Here is a 15,123-nt window from a genome sequence, read left to right as displayed (position 1 = left end):
GTCTTCATCTGCCTTGTGACCCTGCATACTTGCTGCCTTTGTTGCTTCAGACTTTACTGCGTTCTCTCTTTACCTATTCTGGTGTTGTCACCAGCGTGCCAAGTTCTCCCTCCGCACGTGCCTTTGTGCCTGGTACACCAACGCCCGGTGTCCGTGTGCCCACTCAGATATGAGGCATAGTGGATCCACCTCACCTGATGAGCCTAATAAAATACCAAGACCATGGATCCAGAAGGTTCAATGGCTACAACACCGTTGCCGTTGAATATAGAAGATTTGACATCTCCTGAACACCTGCTGCAGCCTAATATACACCTAGAACATTCAGCTTGGGAAACATCTCCACATCTGCCGACTCCTGCACGTTTTGCTGGAGACATTAAGGCATGCCAGGGCATTGTTAGCTGATGTATTGCACAAGACCCAAAACGAGATTTTGTTGATGCTATCTTTGACACCTTAGGGTTAGTTTATGGTGAACCTGACAGAATCCAGGTGGCTGAGGCTAAAGGTACCTTCACATTAAGCGACGCTGCAGCGATAGCGACAACGATGCCGATCGCTGCAGCGTCGCTGTTTGATCGCTGGAGAGCTGTCACACAGACCGCTCTCCAGCGACCAACGATGCCGAGGTCCCCGGGTAACCAGGGTAAACATCGGGTTGCTAAGCGCAGGGCCGCGCTTAGTAACCCGATGTTTACCCTGGTTACCATCGTAAAAGTAAAAAAAACAAACAGTACATACTCACCTGCGCGTCCCCCGGCATCCGCTTCCCTGCACTGTGTGAGCGCCGGCCCTAACAGCAGAGCAGTGACGTCACCGCTGTGCTTTTACTTTCACTTTAGGGCCGGCGCTCAGTCAGAGCAGGAAGCGGACGGCGGGGGACGCGCAGGTGAGTATGTATTGTTTGTTTTTTTTACTTTTACGCTGGTAACCAGGGTAAACATCGGGTTACTAAGCGCGGCCCTGCGCTTAGTAACCCGATATTTACCCTGGTTACCAGCATAAAACATCGCTGGTATCGTTGCTTTTGGTGTCAAACCTGACGATAAACGCCGGTCTGACGACCAAATAAAGTTCTGAACTTTATTCAACGACCAGCGATATCACAGCAGGATCCTGATCGCTGCTGCGTGTCAAACTAAACGATATCGCTAGCCAGGACGCTGCAACGTCACGGATCGCTAGCGATATCGTTTAGTGTGAAGGTACCTTAAGACCATGCACAGGGGAGCCGCACCGCTGAGGACTATTGCACTAAATTCCAACAATGGTCCACTGAAGTTCAGTGGAACGATAAGGCCCTCAGGTGTCAATTCTATAGAGGTCTGTGCGAATCTCTTAAGGACACCCTGGCTCTTCATGATCCCTCTTTTTCTTTGTAGGAGGCCAAAACCCAGGCTGTACAGATGGACCACATAATTTGCGAGTGGGCTGGTGGACAGCAGGGTGCTTTGTATACTACCCCGGAGCAGGGTCCACACCCACCAGGTTCGTTTTCAACTTGAGTATCAAGACCAGCTGGTGATGGTAACTCAGTTGAAGGATCTGAACACTGTAATGTCCTCTCTGCCCCTCGCCTCTACCATGTCTGACCATCCTACAACAGGACAGACTGCCTCTCCGAGGGTACCAGCAATGGCTCCAGTTTCTGGCGGAACAGCTAAGCTCCAGCTTCTGCTCCCGTCCCACTACAATGGAGATCCCAAGGAGAGCTGCAGTTTAATTAACAAGTGGTAGATACATTTCTCACTTTGGGAGTTTGGAGGTCCAGAAACCTGCGGCTTGAGGAGGCGCAACATCCTCAGCCAACTCGTCCCTGTTGAATATGAGACAATGCAAGGATGAATTGGCAGGCAGGTGATAGCCAGCGGAAGCAAATCTCTGCAGGGCAGAATGGATACAAATTCCTGCCAAGTTTGGCCTCGCCCTCTATGACTCACAAACAGCGGAGCTGAAAGAGAAGCACAAGGAAGCTCAGAGCAATGGTCAGGTACTGGGTGGAGCAGAGAAAAACACGCGGAGAGTAGGGCTACACTTGAAAGGTGAGCAAGTGGACTGAATGACTCAACCGTTAAAGGTGAACTCAGCCAGAGATAGGAATAAGCACCAGTTCTCCTGCTAAGCCACAACAAAACACCTTAAAATTTGATCCAAAGATTGATTTGTCCTTTTTTCTGACTGTTGATTTCAGGGAGGTACATTTGGTAAGTGGACTCATTCCCCTCCCCAGGTCCATTCTAGATTTTCATTTTTATTTTATTTTTATCTTCTTTTCTTTATCCTATCATTTATTATTTATCTAATTTTATTTCATTTTTCATTAATTTTCATTATATATTATTTTTTATTTTTGTTTTTTTATTTTTATTTTTTGCTTCCCATCCTAGTTCAGATAATCTTATTTCACTTTCCAATTTCATCGCCATTGTTTTCATTATTTTACATCAGTTTTTTCACATATATATATTTTTTACAAATAATTTTATATTTATCTTCCCATTAGGTTTCCTAATGGGTTTCCCTACCCATTACTTCCTTACCATTTCCCATATTTTCCTCATATTTTATCTTTATTTTTATCTTTTATTTTGTAAGCTTGCAAGCAGGGCCCTCATTCCTCTTGGTATCTGTTTTGATCTGTGTTTATTGTTATGCTGTAATGTCTATTGTCTGTACAAGTCCCCTCTATAATGTACAATAAAGTGCTGCGGAATATGTTGGTGCTATATAAATAAAAATTATTATTATTATAATCTTTATCTTTATTTTCATCTTACACAATTTCTGTTTATCCTTTCCTATCACCCAGCATAACCTCCATTCTCCAGCGATATCATGGTTAACCATTCCGCAACACTATCCCCCTTGTTCTACAACGCGCATGTGCCTAGACTAAAGATACCACAGGCGCCTTGCGTGTCACACCATGTTCCTAATAACGCCACAGCGCATGCACCCAGACACCCTGCGTGTCACAACTCATTCCTAGTAACGCCACAGCGCATGCGTCCGACCACAGCACAAGTGCCCTGGGCTCCAACGCCTCAAGCCTCGTTTTCACTGCCGCATCACATGTGGCCAACGGCTGCCGATACACAAACAGAATTGTATTTAACCCCTTAGTGACAGAGCCAATTTGGTACTTAATGACCGAGCCAATTTTTACAATTCTGACCAGTGTCACTTTATGAGGTTATAACTCTGGAACGCTTTATCGGATCCCGCTGATTCTGAGATTGTTTTTTCGTGACATGTTGTACTTCAAGTTAGTGGTAACATTTCTTCGATATTACTTGCGATTATTTATGAAAAAAATGGAAATATGGCGAAAATTTTTAAAATTTTGCAATTTTCAAACTTTGTATTTTTATGCCCTTAAATCAGAGAGATATGTCACAAAAAATAGTTAATAAATAACATTTCTCACATGTCTACTTTACATCAGCACAATTTTGGAAACAATTTTTTTTTTTGTTAGGGAGTTATAAGGGTTAAAAGTTGACCAGCAATTTCTCATTTTTACAACACCATGTTTTTTTTAGGGACCACATCACCTTTGAAGTGATTTTGAGGGGTCTATATGATAGAAAATAACCAAGTGTGACACCATTCTAAAAACTGCACCCCTCAAGCTGCTCAAAACCACATTCAAGAAGTTTATTAACCCTTTACGTACTTCACAGGAACTAAAACAATGTGGAAGAAAAAAATGAACATTTTACTTTTTTTTGCAAACATTTTACTTCAGAACCATTTTTTTTAATTTTCACAAGTGTAAAAACAGAAATTTAACCACAAATTTTGTTGTGCAATTTTTCCTGAGTACACCGATACCCCATATGTGGAGGTAAACCACTGTTTGGGCGCACCGCAGAGCTTGGAAGTGAAGGAGCACCATTTGACTGTTTCAATGCAGAACTGGCTGGAATTGAGATCGGACGCCATGTCGCGTTTGGAGAGCCCCTAATGTGCCTAAACAGTGGAAACCGCCCACAAGTGACACCATTTTGGAAACTAGACCCCCCAAGGAACTTATCTAGATGTGTGGTGAGCACTTTGAGCCCCCAAGTGCTTCACAGAAGTTTATAACGTAGAGCCGTGAAAATAAAAAATCGCATTTGTTTTCACAAAAATGATTTTTTCGCCCACAAATTCTTATTTTCACAAGGGTAACAGGAGAAATTAGACCACAAAAGTTGTTGTGCAATTTCTCCTGAGTACGTCGATACCCCATATGTGGAGTTAAACCACTGTTTGGGCGCACCGCAGAGCTTGGAATTGAAGGAGCACCGTTTGACTTTTTCAATGCAGAATTGGCTGGAATTGAGATCGGATGCCATGTCGCGTTTGGAGAGTCCCTGATGTGCCTAAACAGTGGAAACCCCCCACAAGTGATACCATTTTGGAAACTAGACCCCTTAAGGAACTTATCTAGATGTGTGGTGAGCACTTTGAACCCCCAAGTGCTTCACAGAAGTTTATAACGTAGAGCCGTGAAAATAAAAAATCTCATTTTTTCTACAAAAATGATCTTTTTGCCCCCAAATTTTTATATTCACAAGGGTAACAGGAGAAATTAGACCACAAAAGTTGTTGTGCAATTTCTCCTGAGTACGTCGATACCCCATATATGGGGGTAAACCACTGTTTGGGCGCACCGCAGAGCTTGGAAGAGAAGGAGTGTCGTTTTACTTTTTCAATGTAGAATTGGCTGGAATTGAGATCGGACGCCATGTCACGTTTGGAGAGCCGCTGATGTGCCTAAACAGTAGAGACCCCCCACATATGACACCATTTTGGAAACTAGACCCCTTAAGGAACTTATCTAGATGTGTGGTGAGCACTTTAAACCCCCAGGTGCTTCACAGAAGTTTATAACGTAGAGCCGTGAAAATAAAAAAATCGCATTTATTCTACAAAAATGATCTTTTTGCCTCCAAATTTTTATTTTACCAAGGGTAACAGGAGAAAATGGACCCCAGAAGCTGTTGTACAATTTGTCTTGAGTACGCCGACACCCTATATGTGGGGGTAAACCACTGTTTGGGCGCATGGCTGAGCTCGGAAGCAAAGGAGCGCCATTTGACTTTTCAATGCAAAATTGACTGGAATTGAGATCGGACGCCATGTCGCGTTTGGAGAGCCCCTGATGTGCCTAAACAGCAGAAACCCCCCAAAAGTGACCCCATTTTGGAAACTAGACCCCCCATGGAACTTATCTAGATGTGTAGTGAGAACTTTGAATGCCCAAGTGCATCACAGAAGTTTATAATGCAGAGTCGTGAAAATAAAAAATATATATTTTTTAACAATAAAGATTTTTTAGCCCCCAAGTTTTTATTTTCACAAGGGTAACAAGAGAAATTGGACCCCAAAAGTTGTTGTCCAATTTGTCCTGAGTATGCTGGTACCCCATATGTGGGGGTAAACCACTGTTTGGGCGCACGGCAGAGCTCGGAAGGGAAGGAGTGCCATTTTGGAATGCAGACTTTGATAGAATTGTCTGCGGGCGTTATGTTGCGTTTGCAGACCCCTAATGTACCTAAACAGTAGAAACGCCCAACAAGTGACCCCATTTTGGAAAATAGACCCCCCAAGGAACTTATCTAGATATGTGGTGAGAACTTTGAATGCCCAAGTGCTTCACAGAAGTTTATAATGCAGAGTAGTGAAAATAAAAAATATTTTTTTTCCCACAAAAAAGATTTTTTTAGCCCCCAAATTTTTATTTTCACAAGGGTAACAAGAGAAATTGGACCCCAAAAGTTGTTGTCCAATTTGTCCTGAGTATGCTGGTACCCCATATGTGGGGGTAAACCACTGTTTGGGCGCACGGCAGAGCTCGGAAGGGAAGGAGTGCCATTTTGGAATGCAGACTTTGATAGAATTGTCTGCGGGCGTTATGTTGCGTTTGCAGACCCCTAATGTACCTAAACAGTAGAAACCCCCACAAGTGACCAAATTTTGGAAACTAGACCCCCTAAGGAACTTATCTAGATATGTGGTGAGAACTTTGAAAGCTCAAGTGCTTCACAGAAATTTATAATGCAGAGTAGTGAAAATAAAAAAATATATTTTTTTCCAACAAAAAAGATTTTTAGCCCCCAAGTTTTTATTTTCACAAGGGTAACAGGAGAAATTGGACCCCAAAAGTTGTTGTCCAATTTATCCCGAGTACGCTGATGCCCCATATGTGGGGGTAAACCACTGTTTGGGCGCACGGCAGAGCTCAGAAGTGAGGGAGTACCATTTGACTTTTTTAGCGCAAAATTGGCTGTCGTGTTTGGAGACCCCCTGATGTACCTAAACAGTGGAAACCCCCCAATTCTAACTCCAACCCTAACCCCAACACAGCCCTAACCCTAATCTCAACCCGATCCATAATCCTAATCACAACCCTAACGATAATCACAACCCTAACCCCAAAACAGCCCTAATCTCAACCCTAACCATAACCCTAATCAAAACCCTAAATCCAACACACCCCTAACCCTAATCCCAACCCTAACCCTAATCCCAACCCTAATCCCAAACGTAACACTAATCCCAACCCTAATCCAAACGCTAACCCTAATCCCAACTCTAACCCTAACTTTAGCCCCAACCCTAACTTTAGCCCCAACCCTAACCATAACTTTAGCCCCCGTCGTCACAAAAAAAGTTCAATGTAACCTTTTTTTTGTACGTCGCGTCCGCCATTTCCGCGGATGCGTGGCCATAACTCTGCCCCCTCCTCCCCAGGACATAGACTGGGCAGCGGATGCGTTGAAAAACTGCATCCGCTGCCCACGTTGTGCACAATTTTCACAACGTGCGTCGGTACATCGGGCCGACGCATTGCGACCGCCCCGTACCGACGCAAGTGTGAAAGAAGCCTAAGGCTACTTTCACACTAGCGTCGTACTCGGCCCATCGCAGTGTGTCGGGCCGACGTACCGACGCTAGCGTTGTAAGCGCCGCACAACGGGTGCAGCGGATGCTGTTTTTTTCAACGCATCCGCTGCCCCATTGTGAGGTGCGGGGAGGCGGGGGCGGAGTTCCGGCCACGCATGCGCGGTCGGAAATGGCGGACACGTCGCACAAAAAAGTTACATGTAGTTTTTTTTGTGTCGACGGTCCGCCGAAGCACGACGCATCCGTCGCACGACGGATGCGACATGTGGCAATCCGTCGCAATGCGTCGCTAATGCAAGCCAATGGAGAAAAAACGCATCCTGCAAGCACTTTTGCAGGATGCATTTTTTCTCCAACGACGCATTGCGACGGAAGCCAAAAAACGCTAGTGTGAAAGTAGCCTAACTCTAACCCTAGCCCTAACCCTAACCCTAAATTTAGCCCCAACCCTAACCCTAACCCTAACTCTAACCCTAACCCTAACCCTAACTCTAACCCTAACCCTAACCCTAACCCTAACTCTAACCCTAACCCTAACCCTAACTCTAACCCTAACTCTAACCCTAACCCTAACCCTAACCCTAACCCTAACTCTAACCCTAACTCTAACCCTAACCCTAACCCTAACCCTAATTTTAGCCCCAACTTGTCTTCTCCTGCCGGCCGGCAGATGGCAGCAGATGGCGGGCGCACTGCGCATGCGCCCGCCATGAGGAAAAAGCCGGCTGGCAGGAGAAGACAGAAGAGGACCCAGGGACCCCGGGTGAGTATGATAGGGTCCCCGAATCCCCCTATTTCTCTGTCCTCTGATGTGCGATCACATCAGAGGACAGAGAAATAACTGATCGCTTTTTTTTTTTTTTTTGCGGTCGCCGGTAAACTGTTAATTACCGGCGATCGCAAAGCAGGGGTCGGTGCAAACCGACCCCGATCATGTTCTTTGGGGTCTCGGCTACCCCCGGCAGCCGAGACCCCAAAGAACATCCGGGTGCCGGGCGGCGGGCGCACTGCGCGTGCGCCCGCCATTTTTTCCCGGAAAAAAGATGGCGGCGCCCATGGGGAGACACGAGGAGCACCGGGGGAGGTAGGTAAGTATTGGGGGGCTATTGGGGGCCATCGGGGACCACATTTCTCTGTCCTCCGATGTGCGATCACATCGGAGGACAGAGAAATTAAACGGCAAATCGCGTTTTTTTTTGTTGTTGTTGCGACCGCCGGTAAACGGTTAATTACCGGCGATCGCAACTCGGGGGTCGGTAAAAACCCCCCGAATCATGTTCTCTGGGGTCTCGGCTACCCTCGGCAACCGAGACCCCAGAGAAAATCCGACTCTGGGGGGCGCTATTCACTTTTTCCACAGCGCCGTTAATTAACGGCGCTGTGGATTAAGTACCCTTAGCGGCCGCCGTTAAAAGGCGTATCGGCGGTCGTTAAGGGGTTAAGGCACACTGCCACCAATGCTCCGGTACCACACCATTGAAAATGCAAGATGCGCCATCCTTCCCCAATACAGAGGTCAGTTCCCTGCATCCCTTGCTGGATCTATTTCCTTTTCTCTGTATTTAATTTTTATTTATCTTATATGTCTCCTTTTCCCCACAGCCCCTAAGGGGACCTTATACCATTATGTCTGCACCTTCCTCTCTAAATTCCCAGGTCAGTATCTTATTGATGCGTTCTGCTGGCTCACACTATCCACCTCATCACACTATCCACCTTATCACATTGTGAAGTTTAAAATGCAGGCTTCATTCCGTGCCTAAGTAGATCCTCCCAGAATACCCTTTTGGGATGGCTCAATCTAATTGCTTTTGATCCCCAGCAGTTAACCACTGTTTATGCATGATTTTTTATACTTAATGCTTCATGCCTTAATTACTGTCTATTGTCATTTCATGCTATGCTTATTTAACTACCTTGGTACCATTCGATTCTCCAAAATGTATAAAAGAGATCTTTTGTATTTATGTTTATTTTAGGTTTTAATTTATGGTGTTATATTGTCATGTTCATCTATGTACAGCACATTAATATTGTATATGTTTATTTTTCAGTGATGTTTGACAAAGACCCTGAATAGGGTCGAAACGATACCTTACCATGACTATTTTGTCCTGCTGTGGTGTTTTCTGCACATGTAATAAACACAATATGTTTTTGCAAAGTATACACCTGATTGAGTGCGGCTTTTTTTTCCTTGAGTTTTCAGGGAGGTAGGCAGAGGACAATGACAAGTCAATCCAAAATGTCTTACAAAAAGCTCTCCAGAATTTGGAGACAAATTGCACTCCTCTATCTATCAGACACAATATTAAGAGGAATTCCTTGCAATGTCACAACATGACAAATAAATAACCTGGAGAATGTCTCTGCATTAGATAACTCTGACAAAGGAACAAAATGAGTCTGTGTCACAAGATTACTGTGACAGTGTGGAGCCAGAAGACCACAGTGTTGGATTACTCCTACTCCGGCGCTGAGAAGAAGCACTTCTTCATTTTAAATGTGTTTATTTCTTCTGGCAGAACAGGGGTTAATTGGCCATGTTGGAGATTCCTGTGCTCACAGCTGTGCTCGGTAAGCCACTCCTTTTCCCTTTATAATCTGGGCTCTGTTACTAATCCTCCCCATGACAAGACCAATCATATACTCACATAAACAACAGAGGTAAACATTGGGGAGTGGAGGATGGGGTAATACCAAAGTAGGAGAAGGAAGTCAATTAGCACACAACCAAAACCTAGCAACAGTCTCAGGTAAATCCACCAAACGCCTTCTCAAACAACAACAACAACAACAAGCCACCGTCTCTTAACCTTGCAGCATGAAGCTATCTCTGGCAATGAGTGCTTGTCAGGGCCCAGAATATATAAGAGAGGGGAGTGGCTAATAGTGAGCAGGTGAGAGCCTTAATGCAAGAAAGCTTCCAAGAGCTTTCAATTGAGCAGATTAACGCCTGCACTGCTAAAAGAAACCTGCACCAATTTATATGAAGCTGAAGTGTGTCTAAATAGTGCGGGAGTAGGAGAAGTCCGATCTTGTGGACTTCTGGCTCCTCTCTGTGGCCATAAACCCATCACAGTACCCCTTCTGTGAGGGACCTCTGTAACCTCAGATCCAGGTTTATCAGGGTGTGCCACGTGATCAACATGGCCGCATGGATGTCAGATGCTGGTATCCATATCCTCTTTTCAGGACTGTATCCCTTCCAGTGTACCAGATACTGAAGCGACTGACAAACTAAGCGAGAATCAGTGATTTTAGCAATTTGAAATTACAAATTTCCATCCACAATGACCAGAGATGGCAGTAGCAATGATAGTACAGATGGATCCCAAACTACAGGGTGGGCCATTTATATGGATACTAGTGATGAGCAAACGTGCTCGCCACTGCTCGGTACTCACCCAAGTATCACTGTGCTCGGTGTACTCGGTGAGCACCGAGCATTTCCGGGATTATTTGGCAGGAGCTCGGGTCTCCTCCTTTTAATTTTGGCGCTTTTTAGAGCGCCAATCAACATGCAGGGATTGTCTGCCATGCAGTGTAATACCGCGGCCATCTTTTAAATTTGTTTATTGATTCCAGAATAAACAAATAATGCATACATTAACATTTATCATCATTAATTATACCACCGAATACAATAATTACAGAATATCATCATATCCAGAACTTACAGGGGTAATAAACTGTGTATGCTAAATCATTAGCACCTATAAAATATCTACTATACAACTTTAACCGTGAACAGTAAGTCGCAAAAAGGAAAAACAGATTTGAATCCTACTCCACAAGCGATGTCCCAAAACCACAAGCCCATTCTCCCGTGCATGTATCTAATCAGCGCAGACTACAGAGTATGATGAGAGGAGTTCCATCTACCCCAGATTTTTTCGAATTTACCTGGGCACCCTCTATTTTGGTATAGTGTTCTCTCATATGGGATGACCGAGTTCACCAAGTCAATCCAAACTCTGAGAGACAGGGAGGAACCACCCATCCACCTTAACGCCAGCACCTTCCGTGCTAAGAAGAGCGTCTCTCGAAGAAAGATCCCAGTATAGTGATCCCAGGCCTCTGCATCCCACACTCCGAATAAGCAGGTCAATGGCTCAAGTGGCACAGAGACTGACAATAAAGATGTTAATAGTGTTGTGACCTCTTTCCAATAGTGAGAAATTACCGGGCACCTCCAAATCATATGGATAAAATCTGCATCTCGTGCATGACATCGCAAGCAATCTGACGAATGGAGGCGACCCATTTTAAAGAGTCGCGTTGGGGTCAAATAGGTCTGATATACAATATACAGCTGGGTCATCCTGTTATTAACTGAAGGAGAAACTTTAGTTGGAGACTCTAGAATATCTTCCCATTCCTCTCCCAATGTATCGGGAAGAAGTCCCTCCCACTTCTTTTTAAGGGAGTTAATAGTAGACCCATCTCCCACGGATAACAAATATGTATATAAGGAGGAAATGAGTCCCTGAGGACCTTGTGAGTTGAGAATGCCTATCAGAGGTAGAGACGAGATCGTTCGACCCGCACCTATATTTCGCATATATGATTGAAAAGCTGACCTTAGCTGCAAATAACGGAAGAATTGAGATCTTGGGATATTGTAGGTATCCCGTAATTGTTCGAAGGATACAAAAACCCCTTGGTCATGTACATTGCCCACCGAAAGAACACTGCACGAGATCCAGAACTCAGTAGATGGGTGATCCAGTAATTCTGGGAGATAACTATTATGCCATAGTGGCATTTCAGCTATTACATCTGCAAATTTAATAATTTTTTTGATTTGTCTCCATATCAATCTCGCCAGTCAAAGTAAAGGCAGCAAATGGGGAGCATTGACTCTGTCTGTTTCCAGAAATCCCAATGGGCAGTCAATCCGGGCAGAGTGGAGTAAATGACTCTCTGAATTAGGTAAAGAGTTATTAGGCATCCATTTGCTCAATGCCTTAGCTTGTCCGGCAAGATAGTACAGATAAAAGTCTGGCAAAGCCGCCCCACCCCCCCTTTTTGGTCTCTGCAGAGTAGATAGTTTAAGTTTGGGTCTGGTCTTCCCCCATATAAAGGATGTAGTCAGGGAATTTAAATTTGTGAAGAAAGATTTGGGTATTGGCATGGCACCGTGTTGGAGACAATAATTAAGTTTGGGGAGCAATATCATTTTAATTAAATTGATGCGGCCTGCAACAGAGAGGGGAAGCTTGCTCCAGGTTATAAATTTAGATTTGACCAGGTCTAATAGTGGGTGAATGTTAAGTTGTAGGTCTAGCCGACTATATTGGGACATATGAATACCCAAATATTTGAAACTGGAGACTACAGGTAGTGACGAGAGATTTTCAAGACAGGGTATCGGAACATGAGACAGAGGCATCAGGGCAGACTTGTCCCAATTTATATAGAGACCGGAGAATTTACTAAATTTGTCGATGGTCGTTATTACTTGCGGTAGTGTTTTTTCTATTTTATCCATAAATATAATCATGTCATCGGCATAAAGAACAATGGTATCTATACGATCCGCAATATTAATTCCTTTAATATCCGCAGAGGACCTTATGCGTATTGCTAAAGCTTCTATCGCGAGGGCAAAGAGAGCCGGGGATAAAGGACATCCCTGACGGGTTCCCCTGTGCAAGGTAAAAGAATCAGAGATAGAGTTATTCACAATTACCCGTGCCCTAGGATTCCTATATAGTGTATCTATCCCTCTAATAAATTTGTCCCCAAAACCGTATTTCCGTAGGCATGCGGAGAGGAAAGGCCACTCAAGAGAGTCGAACGCTTTGGCTGTATCTAGTGACGCCAGTGCCCAGTTATTATCCAGTTCTAAAGAGCTATATTGAATCACTGATTGGACCCGTCTAATATTGATGGAGGTACTTTTCCCAGGCATAAAGCCAGTTTGATCTGGGTGTATAAAGTCTAGTATGATCGTATTTAGTCTGGTGGCCAAGATTTTAGTGAAGATCTTATAATCTACATTCACCAATGATATGGGGCGATATGACCCACACTCCAGGGGGTCCTTTCCCTCCTTCTTAAGTACAATAATATTTGCATCGTAAAATGTTTCAGGCATAAACTCTCCCTCCCATATACTCCGGAGTACCTTTAATAAAAGTGGTGCCAGGTGGCTCCGATATTTTTTATAGAACTCTGCGGGAAACCCCTCAGGTCCAGGGGCCTTCCCGGTAGCCATGTCCACTATAGCATGCTCCACCTCCTCCAGAGTAAACTCGGCCTCCATAAAAGCCTGCTGGGTTGGACTCAGTGAGGGGAACGCTATGTCCGATAAATAGTCCATACACTCAGGGACACCACCGCGGCCATCTTTGTTGTGGTAGTACAGTGATTGGCTGGCCGCACAGCGTCATCATGTCTATAATAGACCTGGCGTCGCCCCTCTCGGCGCATTCTGCTCCGGACTCAGCTAGTGTAGAGAGAGCTGCTGCTGAGATAGGGTCAGATTCATTCTTTTATTAGTTAGTGTGGGTCTACTAGTGTTCAATCCACAAATCCTGATAAACCAACAGTCCTTTTTAGGGCTAATTCGGGGGTACATAGTAGATTGCAGCGGTAGGGAGGCAGGGGAGTCTATGTGCACATATCCACATTAGTACAAGGCATACAGGCACTGTATGTGAGTATATAGATCTCACTGAACACATCAAAAGGCTCCATTACTGTCTGCTGCTGGGTATTTTATATATACGTAGCTGCAGGTATCCGTGGCTAGGATTTTATTTTCTTTTGCACCTTACACCTGCTAATTTTATTACAAAGCAATACATAGCCCCCTTTTTTCTACATTTATTTGCTTGGTCACACTGCAGACTACAGCTAGGTCATTTCAATACAAGAGCGTGAAAATCGAACAATTTGAAAAATAAAAAAATTTGTCCCAGGCATCAATTGTCAGTGCGCAGAAAATTCTGACTTTTTTTGGTACTATAGTATTTTTTGGAGTGTCTTACAACATTTTTGGACACCATTTTGCTGACTAAAAAATCTGTAGTTGGGCCAAAAATATTTAGCTACAGGTTTTATATTTATCAATGTGATTTGTACGCCACACGCATCGCATATCATTGCGCTAAATATTTTACAATTTTAGTACTCCAACGTTTTTTTTTTAGTGTCATAGCTTACTTATTGACACAATTTTGGTGGGCCAAAAAAAATCAAGGCCATATTTTGATCAGTCTGTTATCTCCGTCCGACGCCTGGTCTATCTGTGGTGTCCAAATCCTTGCTTTTCAGGCATACATTCCAGTTTTTGTCTGCTACCCTTGGTTTATACAGTATTTTGTGGTTCAAAAAATTAAAATAAATACAGGCCACATTTGAAACTGTCTGTTATCTCAGTCAGATGCCTGGTCTATCTGTCGTGTAGAAATCCTTGTTTTTCAGGCATACATTCCAGTATTTTGTCTGCTACCCTTGGTCTATACAGTATTTTGTGGTTACAATTTAAAAAATTAAAAAAAATATAGGCCACATATTGAAACAGTCTGTTATCTCAGTCAGATGCCCAGTCTATCTGTGGTCTCCACATACTTGCTTTTCAGGCATACATTCCACTTTTTTGGTGTTGTGTTAGCCTACTTCGTGACAGTAATTGTCTTTTAAAAAAAATAAAAAAAGGCCACATATTGAACATTGTGGTTTTTCTGTCAGACACCTCCTCTATCAGTGTTTTAAAAATTGTTGCATTTGAGTGCTCCTTTGAACTGGTTTTGGTGTGTCTTACCCTAGTTATTAATAAAATTTGTTAAAAACAAAATAAAAAAATTACCAACATTCCATTGAATTAAAAGTGTGTTTTTTTGGCACACTGATCACATATAAGTTTTTTCAAAATTAATCCATTTGTATTGAACTTTTAAAATATTTCAGTAGTCCATTTAAAATGGGCAAGGCAAGGGGCAAGGGATGAGGAAGTGGATGTGATGCTGAAGGTGCATGCAGAGGACAAGGCCGTGGCCAAGCTGAAAGTGGGCCACAACAAAGACCCACATCTTCTCGCTGGACCTGCCTGTCCCAGTTTCTAGGGGACCGCAGCACCCCACTATTGAAACCAGAGCAGTGTGAAACGGTTGTTGGTTGGATAGCGGATAATACTTCCAGTCACTTAGCCACCACCACGTCTTCTACACGGTCAAGTCTGAGTAGCCGTGAGTGTGGACCGCATATTACTTACCC

General features: G+C 43.9%; 1 long non-coding RNA gene across 1 annotated transcript; it reads left to right on the top strand.

Moving 5' to 3' along the window:
• Nucleotides 1-1,968: 1,968 nt before the first annotated feature.
• Nucleotides 1,969-9,064, top strand: LOC143818129 (uncharacterized). Its single transcript, XR_013224331.1, has 3 exons — nucleotides 1,969-2,045; nucleotides 8,500-8,553; nucleotides 8,952-9,064. It is a non-coding gene; the product is annotated as an uncharacterized LOC143818129 (long non-coding RNA).
• The last annotated feature ends 6,059 nt before the right edge of the window (nucleotides 9,065-15,123 follow it).

Source organism: Ranitomeya variabilis, chromosome 3, assembly GCF_051348905.1.
Source record: "Ranitomeya variabilis isolate aRanVar5 chromosome 3, aRanVar5.hap1, whole genome shotgun sequence".
Classification (NCBI taxonomy): domain Eukaryota; kingdom Metazoa; phylum Chordata; class Amphibia; order Anura; family Dendrobatidae; genus Ranitomeya; species Ranitomeya variabilis.
This window is presented reverse-complemented; position numbering and strand designations above follow the sequence as displayed.